Source organism: Falco punctatus (assembly GCF_963210335.1).
Source record: "Falco punctatus genome assembly, chromosome: 12".
Taxonomy (NCBI): domain Eukaryota; kingdom Metazoa; phylum Chordata; class Aves; order Falconiformes; family Falconidae; genus Falco; species Falco punctatus.
In genome coordinates this window covers 32,600,892-32,626,556 of record NC_137592.1, presented here as the reverse complement: position 1 = coordinate 32,626,556, position 25,665 = coordinate 32,600,892, and the positions used below count along the sequence as shown (strand labels likewise).

At 41.3% G+C, this 25,665-nt stretch overlaps 1 long non-coding RNA gene across 1 annotated transcript in view; it reads left to right on the top strand.

Annotated features, from left to right (window-relative positions):
• The first annotated feature begins 1,572 nt into the window (after positions 1-1,572).
• LOC308072270 overlaps positions 1,573-25,665 on the top strand; it is a 42,926-nt gene continuing 18,833 nt past the window's right edge. The window contains exon 1 of the long non-coding RNA XR_013931614.1: positions 1,573-25,665. This exon is cut by the window's right edge and continues 16,791 nt beyond it. This is a non-coding gene — a long non-coding RNA (uncharacterized lncRNA).

Sequence of the window (25,665 nt, the reverse complement as noted above, 5' to 3'; positions counted from 1 at the left end):
TGACTTAATTTCTGCAACTAACACAGAAAGAAGGAAGTTTTTAAAGCACAACTGCAACATTTGCTCTCTCTGACATGGGCTCAGGCACTCTGTTCTCAGTTCTGTAGGCAGTAGGAAACTGCTGTTTCTGTCCCATTGCTCTGGTTGTGATTTGCAGCTCTACAGGCTGAGAGAAGGTGCAAGAGGTAGTCAGCCCTGCATCCTTTTTTTCAGTCATCTCCTAGAACAGAACAGCAGCTGTGTATTGTGCTAGTGCGTCATCCTTCTGGCTGTTGGTTACTCAGCTCTGGGGCAACATGTAAACCATGAGCAAAACATAATCAGTGAATAAGGATGGGATGAAAAGAAATGATTGTTAGGTTTTGATTAAAAGGTCAAGTGCAAAGCAGATATGATGACAAATGGGAAATATTTTCTCTAAAAAAAAACAACTAAAGTTGATTCCATAGCCTTTATTATAACGTTGAAATTGCTTAAGCTAATTATGATAAACTATGTTAAATATAGCATGCCTCCTGACTGAAGATATTAATACAGTTCTGTTGCGCCAACACCAACACCAAGTTTACTAGAGCCATTAATCATCACAAAGATGTGGTATACCCTCTTGCGGATGGGTATAGGGTTTTTTAAATATGTGTGTGTGTGTGTGTGTATGTGTATCTCTATATAAATGCATATATAAAGTTGTGTATGTAAATACTTCTATATATACAACTTCAGTGTCACTGCAGTGCAATCTGTTTTAGACTAAATGTTTTCTACAGGGGTCAAATCTTCATGTCTTCTTTAAGCTGGGTATGGGATATGGATGAAGCCTAGTGACAACCTAGAAAGCAAAGCAGTAGCCCGTCACAGAAGTACGTCACGGTGACCACTTACTTATGAAGGCGCATATGCAGTCCTACAGTCCATAGGGGGGCTGGTGATCTAAGTTGGAGACATAAGTTGTTTTGGATATATGTCACAGTTAATTCGTCAATTGCAACTCTGAGGAATTTTACTTTGTATTGTAAAGGAAGGAGTTTCAAACATAAACTCCGAAAAATCATTCTGTCGTATGCTGGGGCCTTTGCAGCGTATCTCCAAAGTGCTTCATATGCCTAAGGAAGACAGGGAGAAAACTATAAGGAAGGAAGTAAAAGCATTTGAGATTTGAATAATGAACACTGGAAGGGCTTTATTGATTTGATAGCCGGTTTAAATTTTAGGTAGTTGATAGAGTGAACACTGAAGGAAAAATCATTAATCAGAAATATAGAAGAGCGGTATTTAAGCTGAAAATGTGTCTACCTGACTGCTGTGGTTTGGAATGTGCTGAGAAAGGTAATTCCAAATGTGAGCTTCTGAAAACTGAGATGCACCACAGCGCAGTGCTATTGCTGTGAGTGTCAAGGTAGCACGATAATAGAGCCTCCCCTTGTAAAGGGATGCAAGAGTAATATGTATCCGTGAACATACGTAACATGTTTATATTTGTGACAACTTAAATACTTCTCTATACAGCCACTTTTAAAAATTTTAATAAAGAATCACAATTATGTGATTAATAAAGAATCACAAAACATAATGTTTTCAGTCAAAGTAGATGTAACTTTATCTGTATAGAGTTTTTTACTGGATGTTTGTGGCTGTGTTGTCAAACATAATTGCATTTCACAATATGGATAGATTTATTTAAAGTATCTGTTAGGTTATGTGACAAAAGTGCTTTTGCATACCCACAGAGGAGCTCAGAGAGATAACGGCTGGAGAGGGAGCCCAGATAATGCACTGACAGCTGCTCCCAGGGCCACCATCGGGGTGTAGGGCGCGTTATGGGATGCAGGGGAAAAGCAGTTTGTGATTGCACAGGACTTATCACGGGATGTTTAAGGAAGGTGGGGGTTTAGGTTATTTGGGGAGGAACAGGTGTGGGAAAAGAAAGGGGTAAGTGGATAAAAGGTCTGATTGCATGCAGATAGTGGGCTGGTCACTGCACTGGTCAGTCCGTTCCCATGTGAGTGTGCCAAGTGTCTGTGCTCTGTGTGCCTGCCCACTTATAGATGAACATACGTGGTATGCACGAGCCCTCTGTGGGCTTGTGCCTGCTGGGAACATACCTTCAGCCTCACCGCTGGCTGGACCTGGGGGCATGGAGCAGCAGCGGCTTCAGCCCTCTCAGGGTGTTGGATCTGGCACAATATTTTTTCCTTTAACAGTCTTAACCTTTAAAATGATCATCAACTGCTATTAAAAGTCAACATTATGAAAAATACTTCACAAAATGATGAAAATGGAGACCCATACCTCATGTAGACCATGTGTATGTAGTCCTGTGATGGAATGAAGATGGAATTCCAAAAGTGAGACTATCCAAAAAAAGCATTTTTATAATTCCACTACCAACCTGCATAATTTTACAAAATAAAACATAATTGGATAAAATGCATCTTTTTTACTTCTTCTATATTATTTAGGTCCACTTACTTTCCTGGTAGAAATTTCAGAACAACTGGTATTGCTTCAGGGTTCTGTTTATTTATGCAGAATCCTGCAACGGGAATATACTACTATTTAAACTCTGGTTTTAACCCTAGCGGCCTTTGTTTTGGTGCAGGAAGGATTACAATTGCTAATCCATGAACATGAGAAATTGCATTTCAATTTGAAAAGAGCCTAAGAAATGCTCACCCACATTCTCCGAGGTACTTCCACACTTAGGACTGCAGCTGGGCTTTTGGTGAGACTTTGAAAACCATCTACATGGCACTTAGGCATTTCAAAGCGAGATACTCCTGAAGTGCTTTTATGTACTTATTCTGTCTATAGATACATTTGAAAACGTGGATCTGAGGCATGTTTCAGATTTTTACTCATATTGCCTAGTGAAATGTTTTATTTTTGTGCCTCCAAGACATGATGGTGTAGATGGGAGTGCAGGTGTTGTAAACATAGCGTTTGACCCCAAAGGACCAAACGTCCCTTTCATTCGAGTCCATTTTCTTCTTTTTCTTCTCATGGGTTTTGTTTGGCCTCCAATTCATGATATTTGCTCTTGGAGCTTCATGGAAAATGTATTTTCCAGGGTCAAGGCTCCTGTTGTAACCTCCAGGCACCGCCGCTGTAGCTTTTCTTTGGCTTCTGAAGCAGCTGCAGTGTGCCGTACTAGGGTAACAGCGCGCACCTCTCACCTCCGCTGCTTTTCCGCTCTCCCCTGGGGTTGCCTCAGGTTTCCCAGAGCAATATACATCAAACAGTGCCTTTGCTCTTTCAAACATTTGGGTGTTGGGGGTTTTTTTTCTGGTTCAGAGATAAATCCGATATCATCATAACACAAACACTTTTACATCATTAAAATGCCTTGGGAAATCTTGGATTTGGCTCGTGAAATGGCTTGAAGTGACCTGGTCCACTTTGGGCAGTGTAATTTCTGTCAGCAACCACGTTAATACAGTTTGAGGGGGTTAAAGCAAACATTTAATCTTTCTCTGTTGTTTAATTGCAAACATTTTGTTGTGTTTTCTGCTGCTTCTGGGCTTATAAATCAGCTTGTGTCCCCTGGTTGTGCCTGTGGAGAGTCCCAGCCCATGTCCTCTTGTTGCAGCTGGGGTGTTTGTGGCCCTCGACCCAGCAACTCTTCAGAGGTGTCTCTTGAATGAGATTTTCTGCCCTGATGGTTTCAGTTTCCTCTTATTTTTGACCAGTTTTTCTTGTCTTTAAGACTCCCTCCTTCTCTGAAGTCCGAGGCAGCACAACCACTCCAGCAGGCTGAGCCAAGGCAAGGGATAAGGGATGGTCTCCCCAAGTCCCCTCCGTGTTCCCCCATTCCTGGAGGCGGGATGCAGGTACCTCTAACTCAAGGTTTAAACTCTTAGGTGGATGAAGGGAGAAATGACCACAAGGCTGTTTAGCTCAGGGAGAAGAACTGTGGTGAGACATAGCTGGTGAGACAGCCCCAGTTTGTCCTCTGCTCCCCTTTGAGTCGTTACAGACGGAAGGTGAGCAAAAGGTGTCCGGGAAAGTGTCCGTGGATCCACAGAGACAAAATCAGGGCAGGAGGTGCAAGGTCAGGGCTGGCACCAGCCAGAGCAGAGTTTACCTGGACTGATATAAATGATAAGAATATGTGATTAAAAGAAAAATGAGAAGAAATTTAGGAAAAAATGATGGGTAAACAGGGCAGCAAAGGGAAAAAAATACCCCAGAGCATTCAAAACAGAGGAGTGATGGTGAGACTTGTACTGATCTGTCAGTAAGGAAGGAGAAAGGTCAAGGTACACAACAATGGAAATAGCTTGTCTTAAATAGAAGTGAATATGAACAGGAGAAGATAATCAGAGGTGTAACCTGGATGAGAAGAAAAAATTAGTCACCAATACTGGCAGTGAGGGGGCTGTCCCTACTCTGAGCCAAGAGACCTGGCACAGAGGGAGAGCAAGCTGGGAAGAGGGATCCCACTGTGTAGAAAAGTCAAGATGGAGAATCGGAGGGATTCAGGAATGTAAAATTATATTGAATGCATAAGACATGGAAATAGACAAAAACTGAGGAAACATATTGTAATTAAAATATTTACTGTACGTGACAGTGTCTGGAAAGTACAGTGAGTGCTGAAATCAACAAACCATGTTAAAGCACCTTTTTCCCCCCTCTTGAACAAGAATATTTTAAATAGAAAGTCAACTGTGAAATGAAATACGTATCCTATTCAGCTGAAATCCCTCTTTATCAGCCATTTCACCTACCATGCCATGTACCTCATATACAGGATCAAAATTACTATCTGTTAAATCAAATGCAAAAACCAGTGAATCAAGTACATTGCCTAGAAAATCAATATTAAATCAAATACATTCAGGACCAGTGAATCATCTAATTTTAAGGGGTGTTTTTTTGTTCAAATATAGAACTCAATATGCAAGAATAAATGTATTTGTTTGCATATGTACATATGATAAATATTTAACATTTATCTTTCTGTTACCTCTAAAGATAACCTAAAGCAGCTAAGGATGGTCCTAAGACTGACTGATACATCTTTTCGAACACTTCAGAACTTGGAAAGGTAACAATATATTTCGAGTACCTGTACCAAGGTATTTACTTAAACAGCTTTAGCCGGCACAGTACTGTAGTCTTAAAAAACCAGAGCATTGTGATTTTTCTTCCCTCTGATCTGTATTTGTATAGTACCATGCACTAGGAAGATTACTACTTTTTATTTGATTTCAGAGAGAATATAATGCAGAGGTTTCATCTTCAGATCAAAATTTCAGTCAGCTCTAGAGGGCAGGTTTAAAGCGTGTGTAGCACCTCCACTTCAGGTTGCATTTTGTGAGAAGCTTTTCTTGAAAGGTAAAGCACCTAAGTGGTTAAATTTGAAAATAATTCTCACCCAGCTATCAGTAAAATATACAGCCCTGTCTTACAGGGCTCTGCCATCATCGGTTATCTCTGGTGGTGTATCGGACCTAGCGCTCCCTCGAGCTGTACAGGCTGCCATTTGTTGTACCCTACCCTAAATTCATACGCAGTTTTTCTTCAGCTGTTAATTTTCATCTTAAACTTGTCTAGGGACAAGCGAAAAAGTACAAGGAACAATACTTCTGTTAATACAGAGAGAGAGAAAAAGGATTTCCAGCATTACAGAGGTTATTAAACTAAGAAGCACATGTTGCAAAGGAATTTTATATTCCTTTACTACACGTATTCAACACCTCAAAGACCTTTGTGAAACACAGTATACCTGCTATTTATCTAGCTTTTTATCCTGAGCTGTATGCTTTGCTGTCCTTGTTTGCGCACTGAGGAGTTGGGAATTTGACAGGTGGGTTCTTTTACGTCGTAGGTTCCTTTTGAAATAGTAAGTACGATACATTAATAAAATAAGACCACTGCAGAACAATTGTATGAAGTATAGCAGAGCTTCTAAGTAACACTCACCTGATGATTTCATTTCTCATAGTCAATATAAAAGGCACAGAAGAAATATTCCCAAATATTTGACAATAGAAGTATGTCCATCATCTATTTGATACCTAACTTTGATAGCAACTTTCTCCTAAGAATAAGGAATGTAATTAATCCTTTCCTGTTTATTTGATTTGTAATTTCAGTACTTCACTGAAAGACCATTTTTAACTATGTGTTTTCCTTACTTAAGCTGTCATTTAAGAGAAGCATACCTTCTCTTTCCTCTGAGCTTACTAAAATATCTAATAAATCTGTCAAAGAAATGTGTATGCATCCTTTTGCATAGACTGTATCCTTCCCACCACTGACGCAGCGGATCAGTGAACTATTTGGACAGTATACATGTAATATTGAAGGACAGCATGTATTTATCAAAACAGGTTGGACCATTCAGTAGTGTAGGTTAAAATATTTTTTTAAAACTGAGTCCTTTAGGTAATTTACTGCTTTTAGAAACATTTCCTTCTTGATCCCTAATGAGCTTAGTACAAACAGAGGACAAACTCTCTTAACTTTGCCTATAATTAAAACTTTCATAGAAATCCTGGATGGAGATCTCTCTCTCCCTCTGAAACCAGCAGTGGGTCACGACTGTGGAATTTTGTTTCCCTGACGCTCCTATTTGCTTGGCTGTTTGCCTTGCTACCTGAGAGCCTAATTTAGGGTTGATGCTATTATTACTGGACCTAGTCCATGAAAGCTGCGTCCCGCTGTCCTTGCTGGTGAGAGGTGACTTTGACAGTCTCATTGAGCGGACATTGCAGCTTTGATATTTCCAACAGGGGATAGGGGTTTGGAAAGATACTGCAAGGCATCTGTTTGCCTACAGCTCTGGAGCAAACTCCTCTGCCTAGTCAATTTTTACATAATGCTCTGAAGGCGCATTAAAGGAATTGCTAGAAGAATGTGATACATCTTAGTCAATTTAAATGGCACAGTCAAAGTAACTTCTCCCCTAGTAAAGACCAAAATAGCAGAAAAGGTTACAGGTGAAAATTAGTGCCCCAAAACAATATCCAGTTGCTGTGATATCTTTGTTGCCTTCCTATAAGATCAAAAAGCTTCTTTGCAGGAAGCATTAGGAATTCCCAGATTGGGTATTGTTATCCAGCTGCCTGTGGGGCAGAATGACAGTGGTGTAGAGAGTTTAATTCTGCTTCTCCTGAGCCAGCCTTCCTGGTAAAGGGGTTCAGTCTGGACAAACAGTTACTCTGAATGTCTGTTTGTCGCTCTTTTTCCTGGCAGGCAAGACGTGTGGCCTTAGAGTACTGCAAAACTGGAGCCAGGACTGGTGGTGACAGTTTGAGTCCCTTTCCTTCAGCCTTATTTCTCCCTGAGCTATTTCAGTGCACGCCTGCTGCTCTGGGAGCTGCCTTACCTGGGAAGTGCAACGCTAAACTTCCTCAAACACATCAGCGAGTGATCTGACAAAGAGATAAGTCTCAACTTGATTCCAGAAGACAGATCGCATCTCAAGGTCTTAAAGGTAAGATCACAAATAAAATTACGTGCCTAACATGCAACACGGGTACAGCCAAGACATCCAAGCTGAGAAATGCGATGGTAAGAACTCTTCCGATGTGTTTGTTTGCACATGAGATGCTACATAAATGCTGTAAAGGAGCCCCCATCCCAGCTGGCAATCCATCCTAAGCAGAAGACTCAGCAAATTGGCTCCTGACTGCCCAGGGGTGACTTGCTGGGCAGTACTTAATCAAGGGTCTGGGTTCCAGTAAGAGTGAGGGGCTACAGATGCCTGGTGCGTAGCATTGCATGGGGTGTACGGGCAGCTTCCTGCTCAGTTCATGCGTCACAGACCCCTGACTCTCTCTCAGCTTTGCCTCTATTTGCCTACATAGCAGACGTGGTCCTGGCTTATATGTTGCGCAGGAGTCTATAGGATGCCATAAGGCAGCTGGGTTTATTAGCTGTAAGCTGTTAATGACCACAATCATTGCAACTGTGTCCTGTGTTTCTGTTCCTTGGCTCCCCTGGTCCCCCCCGCAAAAGGGGTAGTGATACTCCCTGCTCACACAGACTGGCTCACCAGTACTGGTAAAGCTCTGGGGCAGCTGGGAACAAACACTGCAGGAACAGGAATGTGGGAAGCTCACGGTGAGCAGAGGTGGCACAGCAAACTGACCCCCCAGCTGGGATAGGCTTGGGGAATGTGGCCACAGCTCCAGTGGGAAAGGGGGGTCTGTGTCCACGGTGAATTCATTTTTACGTTCATGGCATTCACAGCCTTGAGGGGGGGCTGGCTTAAGGTGGCACTTTAACTTGCAATGATTAGCTTGGCAACCTCAGTGCCCTGCTTTTGACGGGTTTTATTTTTTACGTGCTAAAATGGTCGAAGGGTGCTGATTTTATTCTAGCGAAGTCCGCATCCTTCATACGAGGAGATGTAAGACGTACGCAGAACTTGGGGGCCCAGGTCAGTAAGGGGGAGTCAGAGGTCTTGGGAATAGAGCCTATTAAACCCTGCTCTACAGGCAGTAACGTACCATTTGAAAACTGAACGGCAAGTCAGGAAGATCCTTCCTTGCTGTGGCAGGCTGCTTGTGTAAGGCTTTTATTGTCTGCTGCGGGTGCTGGAGTAAATTAAGAAAACCAGCCTTTTGGGCGGGAGGGCTGAGGCAAGGCACTTTGTTCAGCCGCAGACCAAACCCTGGGGACAGGTGTGGCTCTCCACAAAACAGATAGGATAGCGCTCTCCACTTTCCACCTCCAACGTTACCCTTCTTCTGAAACCAGGTGTAGTTTTTAAAGGAAGTCAAGTACATTTCCAGTAATAGGACGTATTCTCGTAGCTGGGAGAATATACTTGTTGTAAGAAATACTCAAATTAAAAAAGATCCCTACCTATAGACTGTAGGAAGCTCATTAGTAAAGGGAAAGAAATTCTACCGATACCCAGGATACTCAGGTTTTGATCAATTTTAACAGTATGGGAATTTTACTGCTTCTGCCATTCATTTCAGCCGTGTTTTGTGTGCCAGGCATTTGAAAGCAAGTGCCACATAATTAAAAGGTAAAAGAAAGATAATATTGAAAAAGACTGGTCAATTCCATGTCTGCTCTTCTTTCTGAGCAGAAGACTGAATATGCCATAAATTAAAATAAACTTGACTGGATACCAATGCTGCTAGTTCTAAATTAACAGATGAGAAATTTGCTACAACAGCTTCCCTTCTGATACTGCCTAATTTAAATTAATTGCCTGTCTGTGAGTCCAAATCAAAAATTAAGGATCAGACTAAGCCTGCAGTATTAACATTGCACCTAACTGTTTAATCCTGGAAATTGTTCTTCCAGAGCTCGGTTTCCAAGGACAACTGCTATGGGTTTTTGTGTGGGTTGTGTTTCCAAAGCAAACATTGCCCTCCCTCCGCTTCAGCACCTTCCCTTATGGAGACAGTGAGCTGCAGCATCATGTTTCTCTCCCCCACTGAAAACTACTTGCTCCCCCAGCAGAGCCATCCTTTTATTTTATCCCGATGGTCTCCGTGCTTTGATGGTAACGCTGTGGTTTTGCTCACAGCTGTGCACAGCCCCAGCCCATGCAGCCCTGCTATCCAAAAGCCATCCAGAGCTTGTAGGAAGAAAAGTGCATTTTTTTAATATATAAACTTTATATATTAAATATATATATATTTATATATATATATATTTATATATATATATATATATAAAAAATGTTCTGGAAATTAGTTTAATTGTAGGCTATTTCCCCAGGATACAGGGAAGAAGAATGAAGGGGGAGTCACCGACTTGCAGAAACACTTGGCGCTTTTGGGATACTGCTCCTCCTAAGAATTTCATGCAATATTCTCAAAAGACACGTAGTGAGGTTACCCAGAGCATGAATCAGGCATTTCATTCTTTGGGAAAAAAATTTGGTCAAATCCCTCTTCTTGCATCACAAACCTGGCTGTACTATTTTTTTGCTCCAACACCTGCAAAATACTCACATCTACCCACGTTCCTCCAGACAGTCCAGCTGGACAGTTCCTTTCTTTTCCGACTTCTCTTGCACTGCAATTTCCTTCCACCTCTGAGTATAGGTGCCAGCGGCTGGTGCAGTGCAGGTAACAGCCCTGCAAGGTCTCATGAAGATGTTAGCTGATGTTTTGCTTTTTCTTGTACATTACAGGGCCAGAAATTCCATTATTTCTGACTTCTTTCTGCCATCTTTGTCCTCCCACCATTCCTTTTATTCCAAGATCTGTACCTACATTTTACGCATGTTCAGGTATTAATGTTCTGGGTGCTCACAAGGCTGATTCACAAAACACTCCCTGAACTAACTTGGGAAAAAAACCTCAAACATTATTTCCATGAGTGTCATTGCTTGTATGTGCAAAAGGTACATAAACTCTTCTCTACCTCACCCAGCTGGTTTAAAATCTCTCTGCATCAAACTCAGCCACACGTGTGCTACACAGAAGAGAGCTTGATCTGTAGAAATGCATTTTACAGCTTTCTCCAACAGCTTGTGATGATTTATTCTGAAGCTGGGTTTCAAAATGAGGATTTCCTGGGGTTCGTCATCCATATTCTCATGTTCTGAGCAGCCACTGATGGGACTTTTAGGTTATTTCCAGAGATTAGCCTAGGAATGGTGCGTCTTTATACCAAATGGTGCATATTTATAAAGCACATTTGTAGGAAGAACATATTTACAACAAAGCAACTCATCTGCCCGTAAGGCATTGCGCTGTCATAGCCGCCCTGCATGACTTCAGGACAACAAAATCCAGGGCTGGGGTGACGATATCGACTAAAGACATCTCAGCGTGGTTGATTGGGGAATGCTTTTCACTAGTGATGTGGTTTGCTCAGGTACAGATTTGATTTAATAGGTAAGGGATCTGAATAAGGTGGTTGTGACTTTGATGCAGTGTACAGCATCTCTGATTTGATAGGTCATTAATCTGCAAGGTTTAACTAAGTAACAAATTGCAGCTTTCATCAGCTCCAGAAATAAAACGAGGTGGCATCCGGATGCTCTCTGCCTGCCGTGTCCTTCCTCCGTAATTACATTGTTCGGATGATCTAAGATTCTGCCTTGTGACTCGTTCCTTGAAGTGCCACTGTCAAAAGCAGGCACTTAATGCGAGGCGGGACTACGTGAGATTTGCCAGTCAGCAATTCTACCTGGAAAAGCCCCGTCTCCACAAGTGGTCCAGCACTTCTCAGAATATCAATAAACACGCCCTGCTGAAAAGGTGCTCCTAAATCTAGATACACCTGTGGCTTTCAGAGGTGCCTGGTCCTGCTCTCCTTACTAAGGCAGAATTTGGGTTTGATAGCAATGTGTTTTGATATAGGCTCACTTGATGTGAAAAGTGGTTTATTTTCTTTAAAATATAATTTTAATAGCCTTTATTAGAAGAGTTAGGGGCACCCGTGGCTGTTTGTTGGACAGAAGCTCTGATTTCTCTCAACACCAGCAGTTCATCTTTGCAGGCACAACTGGGCACAGATATTTCTAAATACCGGTCCATCATTTTAAAGCTTGTCCAAAGCCCAGTGCAGTGGAGATCTGTTCCATTATTGCCACCCAGATTTTCACAGTACTGGCACACGGAAAGTCTAACACGTCTGAAAGATCTGACAGGTGCCAGAGCTTTCCGCTCAAAGACCGTCCAACACTTAAAAAATATTCCAGCCAAAATGGTTCTAGCAGGGCTTTGACATTTGAAAGCATTTGCATTTTCTTGACAAGTAAAAGAAGTTGACAAATGAATATTCTGAATATTGATGAAAATTATAAGGGAGAGATGAGTCAAAAAGCATGCTTATATGAGGTGTATTAACTCCTAGCAGGCAAATATGGGAATTTTTATCTGAAGGTCGTGCCTGATTTGTGACATTATGGAACCGAACAAATTTCCTTCATTTTTTATAAATTACCTAGCTTATATTTTCATTGTAACCTGATGTGGTATTTTCCATAAATGGGACTGGTATTGGAAGGATAATAGTCACACTAAATAGTGGCTAAGTCTCCCTGCATTTGAAGAGACCTAAATGTTCTACAGTTAAACAATGCACAGTGCATGCAGAAATTAAACAAAAGTAGCTGAAAGTGATAAGTATGGAGAAAGTCAAACACAGGATAAAATTCAGAGATGAACACCTAATGAAATGTGAGTGGAAGACATGTATTTTCTTTATACTTTTTTCTTCCCTTTTTTCTGGCCAAGTTGTTTCTAAACTGAATTTAAGACACAGTTTTAAGTATGTTTTAACTTAGTGAGGGAGCACGAATATGTTGCATTATTCTAGGAGAGACTTAATCAAAACAAACAAATATTGTACTGAGCTCCAAGTAGGAAGCTGGGGGTGGAGGCAGGGGCGGGGGGTGATTTGATTTCCAGATAAAATGGTCCAAGAAATTTATAAATGTAAATTCAGTTAGGGGAAACGCATCCCTGTGTTGACAGCTAGCGCAAGCCCTAGGCACCCTTCAGGCCTGCTTAAGCCCTCTGTGAAGGCTAATTAGCTGCATAGCATGAATGTTCAATTCCAGATAAATATGCATTTTACAAACAGTCTGCAGAACAAGAATTATTTATTGGACACGTTTGTGAATAATTTGAAGTGTAGGATGAACTCAGTCATTTTTAAAATCCATTTACCGACAGTTTACAAGTGGGTGGGGAATAAAGAATCAAGCATAAGAAATATTTGTTTTAAAACCCCACAATTTCTCTAGCTGTTATAAAAGGCTCGAACATGCTTCATGGTAGGGGAAACAAGGACCTGCATGACCTTGGGGGAGCACAATGTCTCTGAAACATGTTGAGTGTGCCATAATAAAATGTCTACTATTTTATTTTTTGGGTCAGAGTATGTTTTCCACCTGGAAAAAAGAAGTGCTCTCGGGTTTGGGGAAGCATGTGAACAGAGTGGGATTTTTATGGTCTGGGAGTCCAGGGGCAGGCTCTTCATTCATCCTCTTCCACTGTGAGGAGGTTAGTGAGTCTTACCCCACAGCACCTAAAATTAGTTCTATAAAATCAGATGGCATAATTTATTCATTTTTAAAATATATGAATTATTCCCTCTCCCCACCCCCCATCCCGCCCTGCAGAATGAAGTAAACCTTTATAGCTCTCTAGTAAATGTTATGGGATGCATGCCAGGATGCATATGTGATGGGATACATGCCAGGACATATATGTTACAGGATACCTGTTGGATGTACACATGTTCGTGCAGTGCCACACACGCACTTTGGTAAGAGTCATAAGACCAGCGCACTCCTTTTCAGGCTGAATACAGAGCAACTGGGCAGCTCAGGTTTTTAATAAATCAGCCTGGAAGCACAGGTTCTTCTATTTTCAAGTATTTATCCTAATTTCTAACCATAATTAATTCATGGCTCGTTTATACTCATTTGTCCTTGTGCCAATATTTTACTGGTTGCTTAAGTAATTTTTCTCTCCCTTCATGTTTACATACCCTGATATATTTATAGGGAACAGCCATATCCCTTCTTAGCTATTGTTTTGAGAAGCTGAACAAGCCAAGCTCTTTTAATCTCTGCTTGTAAAATAAATTATCATTTATATTGCTCAAGCACACTTGTTTACTGTGAGGTTATTTTTGTTCTGGTCTGCACTTTAATTATTCTTTGACTTTCTTATTTGTTAGGAATAAACAAGAAAAAAAAAATAATTGGAAAAAAATCACAGGCAGTATTTTCTGTTCCAAAGCAGACCTGGGACCCACAATATCGTATATATAAATGACAGCTGGATAAACGTGTGCAAATGCTGATACACTTATATTGCTAGAGTGCATTTGGGACGGGCTCTTTTAATACGTGATGGTGCGGTGGATGTTAGAAAGCAGCACTGGCAAATTCGTAACAGGAAATGCCAACTCAGGAAAACAGTTCCTTTTAAAAGCTAAACTGAGTAAGTTAAATCTTTTGTGTAAATTCAGCAGGGAAAAATTCTGAATTCCATAGCTGGAGAGCCTACTTGCTGCAGATATAACATTATTTTCTCACTGTGTGTTAAGCGCACAGTGACTTGGCGCTGAATGAAAAGGAAGATTTCCCTTCTGGTGGATATTCCAAAACTTTCATGTTTTCTCCCAGATGGGGACTTGATTGTGATAAAAAGTCTAGTGTAGAAAACATTATGAAGAAAATATCAGGTTTGGTTTGTATTTGAAAATGCTTTATTTCTATAGGTCAGATGTAAAGAAAACATTTTCCAAAATTGTTTTGTTTTGGAATGATGCACACAACTGTTCACCCACTGGCTGTACAAACTTTTGCGCAAGCTGCAATGACCCTGTGTCTTCCAGCTGTTTTTGCCAGTGCTGCTGCGTCACCAGGGATGCGGGGCATCCTCTCGCGGAGGGGGCATTCTGCCTTAGGAGTGATGGATTTGACCGAACTGCAGCAATGCTCATGGGGGAGAACAAGCCACTCAGAATTACGGCTCTGTCAGACTCGGCGGACGCGTGGTTAACCACAGAAGTTAATCCTCAGGTAGAACAGAGTCAGTTGTGTTTTGTGCTGTCCTAGTGTGCTGCAACATCATGTAGCTGTAGCAGCAATGGAAGAAATATGGTGACGGTGTGTGGGAAATTCTCTGGAGTCAAACCTTCTGCCTGGCAGAAATGAGTAATGTCAGTAAAGCTTCAGGCAACAGCACCAAAGGGCTTTTTTTTTTTTTTTCTTGTTGGCTTATTCTTTCCAGTGCCCTCTTCCTCAGCCGCTAGCTGTGCCTCTAGATCAGTATAAATTATACTATTTTTCTTTTCAAAATGAGATTTTGGGCACCATAATGTAGGACACAGAAAATATCCCAGGACCAGAACCAGTGGGACCACTCTGCAGGTACCGGTGGTGTGTCTGTACCAGACAGCCCAGCTCAGGGAGTGACATGGCCATGCTTCCCGGCAGCACGCTTGGTTCAGTTGCCTTGGGGTTGATCAGAAGGTTTATAACCTTCACATAAACGCACCTCCACACGTGGATGGCTATGCTATTTTCAAATGCTTGCACAGCACCGTACTGTCATGTGGATTTATCAGTGCTCAGAGCTGCAAAGGAGAGATTTGCACTCTGCAACAAACTGACAAATAAATTCAAAGTATAAAGGAATTTTTCAAGTGACACAATAAAAGGATGCAGATAATTAGAAATAATCACACATCTTCTTCCCCTCCTCCCAATTTCTCAAATACTCAGAGTAGCTCAAACTTGAAATTCTAATATTTCGTAAGTATAGGCTATGTGTAATTGTAATTCCACATATTCATTGAAATGTCATCTATGAAATGTTTTAATAACAGGAGGGGATAATAATGCTTAGATGGCAATAATTAATGATTCAAGTACCTCTTCTTTACCTGACAGTTTAGAGACTTTTCTTGACCTGCATTTAGATCCATGCTTTGAGGTCATTCCTTTAGGCTCTTCTTGGTTTGTGTGTCTTTAAATATTTAGGTTTAAGTACAGTGGGTGAATTTCAGGTCAAGGAATAGGTTAGGTGGGGATTACACATTAGGAAACTCAATGTTGCCGGCTCTCTTGGGACTTCCACAGTAACTGCAAGTCCCTAGGGATGCTGCTGGAGCCATTGCTTCTCCTTCTTTCCTGGGACTTGGAATAAAGAGTGAATTGCAGATATATCCAAGGGGGGGAAAAAAAAAGCGCATGATCCCTAGATGTTAGAACTTCACTTGGCAGCCATCATAATGATTTGGTGGAAACTGGAGACAAAGCATAAACTCATTTTCTTGTTGTGGGGCTGCCTGGTGCTGCTGAAGGCAGTGCTGGTGGACCTGAAGGGATGGGAATTAACACCACCTGCTTGCTAAATGACTGAACCCAGATCCTAGGAAATATTTGTCTGTGGCTCACACTCTCAAGGTCAGTTATTTGGCTGACCCAAGAATATTTTGTAATCAGGGTCATCTTTTGCCTTTGAATTTCAGATGTCAGGTTTTTGTTTTGGTTGTTTGGAAATGTTTTTTTGGCTAGTATGCTGCAATTTTTATTGCTTCCCCCCGCCACCCCCAATTTACAATGAAAGCTGCAATTCTTAGTCTTCCAGGGGCAAACAAGTATTGATGGAAGCTGGAGGAGTGATGGCTGTTACAAAAGTACACTAGCAACCTGAGTAATCTGGCTCTTTATCAAACATTTCATTGGAAGACTGTTGAAGAATTGGAAGAACTGGAATACACCCTTTTTTTTTTCTCCTTTCTTTTTTTTTTTTTTTTTTTGTTTTGTTTTTGTTTGACAGCACCTAGGCTGACTTGTTGATAGATGGCACTAGTTCATAATGCTGTACTTTACATCACACTGCACTCATCGTACCAAAATACCATATAACATACTTAGCAAAGTTACTATGCAAAGTTTTTGTAAACAGGCAGCGTACAATCATAGCAAGCAACTCCCAAACATCAATACATTGTATGTTGCATTAGGCTTCAGAATGGCCATCAGTCAACGAGAAGGAGTGAAAGCCCTGCAGGTCTCCACCTCTTGGCTTGGCATTAGCAACCAGCCTGCTGGACTTGGCCTCTAGCACAGACCTGACCACGGTGAAACAGGCAGTTCAACGGGTGCCTCTGTGGAGGGAGGCACTTGATAGGCAGCAGAACTGCAACTGCCTAAAAATGTTTTCTTGAGCAGCCTTTTGCATGGGATGCTGGATTTGTTTAGCCTGAGCCATCGCTTTCGTTCAGAAATACCGCTGGCCTGATTCCCTTCTCACAGTCCTGTAACCCCAGTGACTTTGGCAGGGCCGCTCTGAACACCAGTGCCAATGAATTAAAGAGCAGATACTGCATTTCTAAATAAATGTGTGAGTCGCCGCCAAAACCATTTCGATATAGGATGGGCACTTGGCCGGTGCGCTCAGAGCGTGCTGGGTCGGGGTGCATCAGCAAGCTCCTGCCGATGCCTTCTCCCAGCGTTTTGGCTGACAGAGCAATTCATCCGACAGAAACAAGCTTGTCTGACCCTGCTCTTACTCTGCAAATAGTCTCATTGATTTCACAGAGTAAGGTGCTAAGAATTTCTCTTGGAGTCTGGTCTGCAGTACTTCATTTGGATAACTGTCAATTAGCCCGCGACTTGGGTTATCTGCCCACTTTGGGGCGGATGGGACAATCAGACACCTCTCTGCAAATTACTTTGCTTCTGGGCGTGCAAAAGCCACCACAAACCAAAGGCCCTGCTATAGGAAGAAATAAAAGGTGAGTGAGGCCGTGCTCCTCAAAGTGCTACCCAGAAAGCCCTGGGAAACGACACTGCTGATGTCTTCCTAACTCTTAACATTAATGCATCTTCACTACCCAGCCTGTGCGCCAACACAACAGCCTAATTAGCAGCATTGGGTTTAACATACAATGATTCTTAATGTGGGCTTTCCTGGACTTTCCTTTGGAAGGCAAAATATTTTTTTGCTAAGAAGAAGTATAAATAGAACTTGGAAATAGTTGAAACATCTTGTTTTGTTTTGATTTTTGCTGATATTCATTTCAAAAATAGACAAGCTGATTTAAACGTTTTTCCTTTTAACTGACAAGAAGTGCGATGTTTTTTAAGAAATGAGTGTTTTATAAAAGAAGCACTGACAAGCGCTGCCTCACTGCTCAGCACTGCGTGAATATCAAAACAGTTATTTTAAATGCCTGATCTACAAAGGAGTTTTGTTTCACAATCCAAACCAATAAATAATTCTTTTTAGTGTGTGGTTTTACTTTCCAGGGTATTTAGCAACCTGGCATGTCAGTGATGGCTGCACAGAAAAAGACGACTGTATGTCACAGCAGGCCTGTAGCTGTCTCTCCATCTTGCTTTTCCCTTTTTTTCCTTTTATCCCCGTATATCTCGGATGACCTGATACACCATTATTTTTGTAACATGACATAAAACATATATCGCACTTCTGACCTTAGCAGTAAAATGCGCTCTTATTAAAAGTGAAAACAACTACCCAAGTGCCTTTTTTTTTTAACCTACCGAAATGAGAAGCCCCAATTAATTGCTGCTTGCAACAACTTAACGTGAACCCAAACTCTGAGCGCCGAAATAATTGAGCTTCTTTTTATATTAAATAACATGGGCTGAGCAGGAGGTGATGTCAATTCTTGATTATCATTAATAACATCATCCTAATTGCCCTGAATATCATACTGTAGCTGTCAGCGAGGTGATGCTTGTATGCATGACTAAATTTGGCACGCTCTGCAAACTCACTGCCACCGGGACTGCCAGTCTGGCCAGCAGACTGGTGGGCGCTGCCTGGCGCTTGCAGGGGAAGGTGTTGTGGTGCTGTGCAAGGTGCTGCGGTGCCGTACAGCGTGTAACCGAGGGCATGTGGTACAAAATCACATGGTGAGTGGGGACAGTGATACGGTTATTTTTGTTTTAGGTAGATAGAAGGGCCAGATGTAGCCGCACAACCAGAGTATTTCATTAGCTTATTAGCATCATTAATAATAGAGGGATCAATGTTCAACAAATATTTGCTGTTTAAAAGAGTTTTTTTGAAAAGCCAAAAATTTTGCAGATTTTAGTGTAATATCATTCTTCCCAAGTTCACCTGCGCAGTTAGGCTGAAATGGATAAAGTTGATCTTTTTCAATTATTTGCTTTTTCCCTTTTCTTGACAGAAGCATCACATGAATGAGGAAGTGTCACTCTGGGTGAACTTTCATTATATCAGAAAGCCTGATTAGAAAGTAAAGAACAGCTGGGCTACATATTTTATGAGTTCCCTTCAAAAGAACGCTTTTTGGGCATACTGCTGTCAGTCAGCACTTCTCTGTCTCCTTCCTTTTCTTTCAACCAGTGTGTCTTTCTAATAGGGCAAAAAGAACTTAGCAGAAAAAAAGAATGTGTTGAAAAACAGGAACCAATTTAATACATACTCCTCTATTTTTTTCTAAAGGTGATGTCTGAGTTTCTGTCTCAACCCTGGTATGAATCTGAAGTACCTGAAGGGATGGATCCTTCTGCAGCTCCAGAGTTTCAGATCTGGTGGTTGATGCATTTCCATCAGAGGACTGCTGAGGATGTGTTTATGCTCAGCCAGTAAAGACTTTGCTGGCATCACAGGAGTGATTATGGAATATTGTTCTGAGCCTGGAAAATTTTACTAAAATAGAGTAATAGTGCAATACTGTCTTGAGGGCTTGCTGCTAGACTGGACTCAGGAAATGGAGATGGATGACTTCCCATGGAAGAAGGCTCTTCCATCTTCATGAAAGTGGCAGATCATTCGGTCTCCTCCACCTCAGTTCTCCCAAAAGAATAACACTAAGGGCATTGTGACTCCCTCTGTTTGCTTGGCTCAACTATGTCAGCCTGCACGAGAGCAGCTCTTCTGCTTCCCCCAACTCAGGCAGGTTCTTTCTCCGTTATATTTTCATTCTCATTCTCAGCTACCTTCTGGAGGATGCTGCCTCTAAAATATATATATATGTAGATATATATATATATAAATCTGTATATATGTTTGGATGAAATAATGCCTGTGAAGAAAGAGGGAGATAGTGTGATCTTCTAAGTCTTCTTTTATCCTGCTTGTGGCAGAGATGGTAGGAATGTCTCTGCTTCTCTTAGGAGCCAAGGGAACCTCATGGTGCATACCAGGACATGGTTAAACAGGGTATTTTCAAACAGAATGTCATTGAAATGTAGTCAAGAGTCAGCTCTGCCAGAGCAGCAGAGATATCATCACAGAGCACAGGCAAGGGTGTCAAATCTGTGCACTGCTATATTCCCTATTTAATTTTCACATGCTAATTGCATTTCTTCCATTCACAACTAGAACATCAAGGAGTTGGCTCTAGTTATAAATACAAAATTTGAGTCTTTTAGTATCTTTCAGTACATAGGCAAATTGGGGTTTTTTTCAGGCAATCTGGAAATCTTTCAGGAAGAAAGTAAGGTTGCAACTTAAAATCTCACCCCTTAAAACGTTAGGTGATGCTGCACATCAGAGAGGAATTAAATCTTATGCTGCAGAGTTTTCTATTAAGCAGCCCCTTTTCAATACAGAAAACATGCCAGATATTTTTAGCACACTTTCTCCTGCCCTTCCCCCCCATCTTTTTAGACACGAGCATTTTGGCTTGGAAGCTTAGCTGCAAAAAATACCTTCAATGTCAGTTTTGCCCCTAATGAGCTCTTATTTTACAGGAGCTTTATGTAGTTTGCCATGCTAAAATTAAACAGCAAAAGTTCTGCATTAGTTGACTTCTTATCCAACCTCCCTGGTGCACAGGAAGAATGCCTGTTTGGTTTTAATAGAAATACAGCTGGAGACCTCAGTTTTGGAAAATCACAGCTTTGTGGCAACTGTAGTGGTTTGTCGCTGGCACCTTATCGACGGTGCAGCCCCAAACCAGTGAGCACCACAGTCTTTGTACATATTGCATTGGTATTATTGTGTTCTCATTGATTGCCTGCCACTGCAATGGACTCGTCGTGATGTGCGGTCTTCTGCCGCTTTTGCAGAGATGGACTTCTTGACCTGAAGGACCGGTCATGCCCGGGGGATGGATTTTGCAGCCTTGTACACAACCTGATTCGTGAGTATTACCCCATCGAACTCATTGTCGGGTAAAAAGAGCAGGAAGAGAAAGAAGTGCAAGGAGGGACAGAGATATAAAAAGGAAGGGTAAAGAGGATGTGAGTCATTTTCTGAGATTCCCAGAGGCGGGAGATTAGCTCATGAGACTGCTTGTGTTGAGTGCATCTGGAGGAGGCACCTTGTTGTTTCACATGTCTAGGGTGATAGAGTTGGAGCCTTCTTGAAGAAGGGTGTGAAATGACTGACGGAGTCTCGTTCATGAGAGGCCAAGGCACTGAGGAGATGGGAAGGAGGCAGTAGGAGGGGATTTGTGGATGAAAGAGAGCTCTCGAGCTGCGGTGAAGCATACAGGCTTATATTTGCTCTGAAGCGCCCACTCAGGAGCCTAACTTCAGATAGCACAAAACAAATAGAAGACAAAAACATTTAAGATGTAAAATAGAGCATTAGTCACAATCTGATGATGTTTGGCACCACGCTGTTGATGTGCTCCCTTAAGACTATGCCAGTTTCTTCCAGACTTTCTTGTGATGCAGAAGAAAACATAACATTAAACTACTGACTCACAAGAAAGTGAGTATGTGCATATGTACACATAGCATTTTATGTAAACAGTAAGTTAGCAAGGAAGGTGTTGGCTTTATGAGTATACATAACCATTCAAAGCATATTTTAGTTATATAAAGCATACTTTTATATAAAGCATTTGCTTTCAGGAACATAAAGGCAAATAAATCGCATGGTCTTGAATCCTTTATTTTAGTTGATCCTGTCATAGCAAAAAGCGTTCACGTTCATCCGTAACGTGCCGATACAGAATGCACTTCATAAACTCAGATTTGCAGAAAACTTCTAGTTTTGAAATTTAACTGTGACTAAACCTGTTACTTAATATTATTTTCAAGCTGTACGTTCTTACAGACACAACCTAAAATGGGAGGGGAGGGCAGAGGCTGCCCGGTGAATGCAGCGAACATGCTGCAAAGCAGGAATTTGGTAATGTAATAGGTGTCAGTAATATCATTAACTCTTTGATCTTCTTCCATTCAGAGCAGGGGGTGAGAATAGTTTGCAGTAGCAGCTGAATAGAGATGAATCAAAAATGCCAGGCTAAAAGTAGCTGCTGCATTATTGATTATCTGGAAATTCTGACTTTGGATTTGTATAACTGAATTTTCCCACAGCTGTTTGCAAAGGTTTGTCATGATAAGAAACTATTTCTCATTACTGACTTTGAGAAATGCCTCTTAACAAGGAATGTGGATACCTTAATTCCAATTTAAAAGCTTCTCCTTTCAAATTGATCCTATCCATTTTGAAAATGGATTAATTAAATAAAAAAAACTGGGCAATTTCTTTTTTCCTCCCTCCCTCCCCTCCCCTCCCCTCCTTCCTTCCTTCCTCTGTTCCTTCCTTCCTTCCTTCCTTTTTCCCAGCTCCTAGATGGATGTCCCAACAGCAATAGTCAGTGTGTTTTCATCTCGGGCTCCAGTGCCGCTCAGGAATTTGGTGGCACCAGAGTTGCTGTGGATGAAAGGAAGTCAGGACAAGAGCGGTAACTTTTACACTGTAAAATGCACACCACCTCACTTTGTTTTACAGCAATCAGAGTGGGACATCAAGTGTTAAGGATTTAAAAAACACAGTGCATTGGCAGAAAGATGGACTAACACTTTTGTGTGGTTCTGTTAACCTAATTTTTCCATAATTTAATACAGCAATCAGACAAGAGCCTTTCAAAACAGTGCCTATATACAAAGTAATATATTAAGTTTTCTTTTGACTCACAAGGTTAGAGAGCATTAGAAAGCTTGTTCACCATTAGCTTTGTTCCATTTTCTTTCAGCAATGTCAAAACTAACAAAACCCTAAAGCCCCAAGCCTGTTCCTGTTTAAAAATATCGCTGGTGGTCATCCACTTCAGGAGGTTTATTCATTAAAATATTTTAATAGACCCCCAAATCATAATTTTCAGGAATGTCTGAAGGCCACTAGAGATCAGCAGCAAACAATAAATTAACTGGGGAAAAAAATTAACTGAATGTCACACAGCGCAAATAATGGTATGAGTTACACTGATGGTAATTACCATTTAAAAAAGGAAAACTGGGATTTGCGTAGTGTTCTGGTCGCCAAAGTTCTCCTCTTGGAAACAGATCAAGCCTGAGAAAGGTTCTTCCACCCTTTCACAAGACTCCCTCTTGCAACAAGCTGGTTTGCTCAGAAGTGTGCTGTCAGGGTGCCCCGTGTCTCTGCGCCGCCCGGCCCGTGGAGCAGCGGCATGGCCCCATGGCAGGCTCCATGCCCCGTGGACACCTTGCTCTCACTCTGAAGAAGACCCAGACGTGTCCCCCCTCCCTTGCTGCTGGCCCCTTCTCAGCTGAACTGGAGGAGAGGCTTCAGTTGTGGGGAGAAAGGGAGCAGCGAGGAGTTTGGTGTCTCTGCCTTCAGCATTAGCATAAAAATTACACTGAAATAAAAGTATCTCTACAGCATTACAAATGCATACTAATTATACAAGAATAGATCGCAGATGTTTGCTCATGATGAATGGCAGCTCACGCTGCAAGGGTACTAATTGGTTTTAGTGGTGGCACTTCGGAGGGTCGCAAAGTGCTCCCTGCACAGAAATACTGATGAGACTCACATTAAAATATGTAGCCAAGTTTATTTTTGGAACTTCTTAGGATGATAAATAAATGTATTGTTCATTGTTTCTTAAAAGTATTGTGTTATTATGGAAATGTGACCCCATGAGCCTGAACCAAGCAATTATGTCGCTGCTACTAGTGAAACAAGTTTTGTGGTAAGGTCCAAGGCTATAAACTGGCCTGATAACTAGTAGGAGACTTAGTTTGTAAAGGCATGGTGGCTCTGCTTGCACCTGTGACTACTAGCCAGCCATGGGGGTGATTTTTGGCCAATTGCCTCAGTTTATCAAATTACCTATAAATGTTTCCAAGGGTATGTTAGAAGAAAGACCAGACTCACACCTTCAGCAGGCAGTCCTCTAGGCATAGAAATTGGGATTTTGCTCAAAAATTTGTATGGGAAGCATCTGATTAATTTTTTTTTCCTTCTTTTTTTTAAATAATGCATATCTAACCTTCTTGAGAGCAGAAGTATTTTTTTCTGACATGAGTGATACTGCACACTGTGATACATCCCCATCATAACACAGTTGTTACAGGAACAGTGGTCAGCTTGGTAAGGAAATGCTTTTGCCACGTGTGAAGGGAAAGCTTCAGCATTAGTGTATATAGGATATAAAAGAAAGACACGAAAGGTGCATGTCATTTAATTCTCAAAAATGACCTGACCAGATGTCAAAATTATTAAGAAGCAGCATGACAACCCTGGGATGCCAATCCTTGAAAACAAGACAAGCAAGACAAGGAGATACTGAAATATGTGGACTAAAACTAAACTCTGTTTAGTTTCTTTAAGAAAATACATTTTCTTGAAGAAAATTCTTAAAAAGGAAACAAAAGACTATTTAAATATTGGCTTAAGCATTTGCTTCCAGTAGTCAAAAAAATCAGTTGAAGTTTGTCAAATTATGGGGAGCTGGAAAAGTTCAACATGTAACTTCGATGGTCTGTTGGTCTGGTTTTGTCTCAGGAATGCTATCTTGGAGATATCCCCCCGAAATGATTTCTAAAATGAATACACTTTTAAAAAGGGTTTTAATAGAGGAGAGCTTCGCTTGCCCGTTCCTTGCTGTGTCCCTTCCTGTCCCCTAACAGAGCCCATCAGTTGTGCAGGGTCGAACGGAGGTGGGCAAGGATGTGCACAGGTTTCATTGACTGTCATGTTGCTGACACTCAAGGTCTGAATGGCCCCAAAAAAGAGCTCTTGTACTTTCTTATCCCACGTATAGATCCTGTACAGTCACTGGCAGTCTCACCCATAATGCAGCCAGGGGAATTAAATAATTTAATGATAATACTGTTCTTTTTAGAAACTATTGGAGTTGTTGGTTTTTTTTATATGAAAGACGTTTTATAACCATTTTTCAAACTCCACCTTTCACAAACAGGGTGCTGCAAGCAGATGTTCATCCAGCACTGAGGAACAAACAGGAATAAGCAGGTAAGTACTTACATCCTCTGTTTGGAGTTGGATCTCTATGACAGAAGAACAGACACCAGTAAAACACTGAGTTGTTCTGCAGTGCCGCTGTTCATTTTGTTTCTATTCTAGCAAAACTAATAAAAAATTCTGGTTTATATCTGCTGTCCTATTTTTAATTCTTTCTTTGGTGTAATCACATCTTCACTGATTGATAAAAACATGAATCTTGCATTTTTCTGCAAAGATAATTCATTTTCACCATTTATTTCTGAAGGAAAAGGTTACAAATTCATTTTTGTTAAAACTTTTTACAAACTTTTTTACTCTTTGCTACTGAAAGTTAATTATGAGCAACATTTTTTTTTTTTCAAGCATCTGCTAGCTGTAGCATTCCATTTATGATTTATAATTACAGTATTTAACATCTTTCATCACTGATGTCAGTCATCAGCTTCCAGGAACCTACAAGTTCAACATAGTCTAATGTTTGAAAGTTATACCTAGAAATTGAATATCAAAGTTTCTATATAAAGAAGGAGGAAATAATATATGGTAATAACATATTGGGTGTGAGAAATCTGTGAAAGGAACGGGATTTTTTAGGTAATTTTATCACTCTCTTGGAGGTACCTACCAGTGCCTCTGGGCTTTCCTTTGGGCCTGGTTCTGCCAATAGCACTTGATGCCGATTTTGCTGGGACTAATATAAATCTCCATTAACTTAGTCAGGATGAGCTGCCCACACTGATGCAGACGGAGAGGAGGGCAGATCCCGTGCAGGAGCCTCTGTCGCTTTTGGGAGAGGAGGGAGGCTGGTTACAAGGAGGTGACACCTTGCTCATACAGGTTTTGAGCTCAGGTCCAGGCAGCTGGAGGCATGGAGAGGGGACCCTGCGTGTGTCCATCTGCATCCCTGTGACCTTGCCCTCGGCAGTTACTTCACGCACCGATGAAAGAAGGAGCGGGCTCCCACCTTCCAGTACAGAGTTTCTTGAAGTGGTGATGTTTAATGGACTGGAGAGGCAAAGAATTCTGAAACAGGGCAGGATTA